This window comes from Cephus cinctus, unplaced genomic scaffold (genome assembly GCF_000341935.2).
Source record: "Cephus cinctus unplaced genomic scaffold, Ccin1 Ccin1_scaffold0215, whole genome shotgun sequence".
NCBI lineage: Eukaryota > Metazoa > Arthropoda > Insecta > Hymenoptera > Cephidae > Cephus > Cephus cinctus.
The window spans coordinates 2,161,065-2,164,020 of NW_014332933.1; positions in this window are offsets into that span (position 1 = coordinate 2,161,065).

Here is a 2,956-nt window from a genome sequence, read left to right on the forward strand (position 1 = left end):
CCCCCCCCCCCTGCACACACACTATATCGTTCACCCCCTCTCCATCCCTCGCCCACCCGTCTCACTAACTTTGACACAGTCTCTATCCAGCGCCACTTGGACGTAGCGCATGGTGGGAGATCGTTGATTTTTGAGCGGACCTACTAAGCCCCGCACTCTGTGCTCGTGATGAGGGAACGAGCGGACTAACCGGCCTCTAGTTATTGTAATTTGATAATTGAAGGATTACGGATTACCTGACTACAGCTCTGGGCTTTGCGGCTCGTCGGGCCCTCGCTTCGTTATTGGCTCTTTGATTTTTGAATTCCTGGCATCCATAATTATTGTGAAATTTTTATGATTTTTATTTTGAATTTTGAATTTTTTTTTTTTGTATTTTGAAAAAATTAATATTTACACTCGGATTTTAGTATTGGGCAGATTTTGAACTTTGGACGAGTTTATCGTATGTTTCGCTTTTTTAGCTGCATATATATACGTGTCGGGCGCAATCGTATAGGCCCTCCGGAAGACAATTGGCCGGTATATGACGAACAGTACGAAAAGGTGACAATCGTTAAAACTAAATCCAGTTTATATTTCACTGGTTGTCGCAGCGCCGGCCGGAAGGGGTGGGAGGAGTGTAATTGGCCCGGTGCCACGTTAGGAATTATTATTTACGATTGCCATTTGCTTGATATCTAAGGAGCAACGCCCATAACGCGACTTATTGCCTAGATGCCATAAAAGGATAAGATAGACATTTATCAGTAGCAAACTGATATATACCTACGAGAATTTTACACCGAGACGCAACTCGACTATCCGTGTCGAATATTATCGTTTACTATATTTTTGAGTTTTTTTTAAGGATCCTATAACGCATACGTGTACTTTATTGCCGTATGGCTGTATAAAAGGAAATCATCCCTTATTCAAGATTATATATATATATATACATATATACATAATATCGGTGAGTTTTGATTTCACATTGGCTGCTAGACAAATCTTTATCGATCGTAATGGAGATACTGGTCCCTGGTCGTATCGGCAATCTGTATATCATAAAACTCTTCTATATCGATACCAGCCATAATGGCCGTACTTCACTCGGTGCCGACAGTCGTGCTTGTTTTCCGTACAATTGGTACCCCTTTCCAAGTCCACAGACCAGTACTGATATACGGTTGTATATCTGTATAATTTTTTTCTTTAAGATTCCTATCGACGTTGATAAGAAATTTTTTTATTATTTTTAAAAATATTTTTTACTCGATCGTAAATGCGCATTTACCAGCAATGCTGGGCGATAATGACAGTGACGTCACTGGCGAACTTCATATCTGTCCCATCTATCGTTTAGATATTGAATGCTATTGTCAGAAGGTATCGATAGATTCGGTGTATTGCTTGTATTCGAGAATTTTGGGAATGGTGGGGGTGATAAGGGAATTTGAAAGGACCGTCCTATAGGAGGAAATTTTCGTTAGCCTACGATCAGGCATTATAAATTACGTAACGGATCGGAGAGCTCTTTTTACGGGTTTCGAAGGCCAATAAAAGCCAAAGTCAACGTCCGTTCCCTCCGGGTTACGTCCGCCTATAGGTACGTCTGGGAGACGCGGATAGTCGTACATTTTACACCTCCATTTTGAAAGATTTCTCGAACTGTTCGGAGTTTATCTTCATATGGGATCGTATTGAGTTCCGGGGTGACGGGAAGTAGTCCGCGGGTTTCACGTATTCGATATCCTTTTTCTACTCCATCTCTCTCTCTCTCTCTTGCTTTTTCCCTTTTTTACTATGGTATCCTTTTCTTCCTTTTCTATCTCTGTCCTCTAGCCCTCCCGAGCGGGTAACTCAGAGACACACGGGAGCTCAGTCTCTGTCTTTCTCGGAACCCTCATCCACCCCACTCCGTGCGGCCAAGCCGTCGGGTCTTTACAGCGCTCCGTCTTTACAAATTTTATATCATTTTTATGAACACATAAAGTCGTCGAGAAGCCAACGGAGAAGGTCATGGCGGCGGAGTGCGAGGAAAGCTACGGGGTCCAGAGAGTGACTGGACCAGGGGCGGCTGGGGAGGGGGGGGTCACGAGGTAGAGGCCCGAGTCACGTGGCTGGGCGGAGCGGCATTCACCCTCTTTGGTTGAGCAGCTAGGGGTTGCGGAGGGTGATCCTCGGGGTAGGGACCGGAGCGCCTCTAGCGGCGAGGCCTGACTATGGAGTTACCAAGGATCGCGGGCTCCATCAAAAAACGCTCGAATTTAATTAAAAAATTTAGAAGCCCGCAAGAAAATTAAGCCTGGAATTCACATTCCCTCCGTACACCCATTCTCTCTGGGCCTACCTACTCCCTATATTAATTTCACCTCCGCCCCTGACCCCGTAGGGGCTGCACAGCCTGACGCGGCTCTCGCCTGCATCGCCTATGGAATTTCAATGGGATTTCAATGCGATTTTAATGGGTGTAGTGTACGACCAGCGAAAATTGATCGGCCTTGACCGTACGAATATCATCCCCCCCCCCCTTCTTTTTATCAGACAGGCATTTTTTGCAAAAAAAATTTTTTTATTTTTCAAAGTTTTAGGATTAAACATGAAAATGGGTTGAAAAAAATTGTTTATCGGAATTTCATACCCTTTCTCAATATACTCCTTTTTACCTGATAAATACTGTATTCTATCTTACGTACTGACTACGTGTATTTCTTTATGTCTATATGTACACAGGTATCCTATATCTATCCTAGCCTTCCGAGTGTTTTGATAAATGAGCCCACGAGCTACATCATCCCCCGGTAACCACATTTTCCAACCCCGCTGATTCCAGTCCATCAATTTTCAATCACAAAGAAGTCTCTGCTGGCTCCCATGCCGTTCCTCGTAGCTCCTTCTTAGGTGGGTTAGGTGTATTCCTCCCGTCACTTTGGTTCGCTCTTCGCGAGTAGAGTATATATATATATATATATAT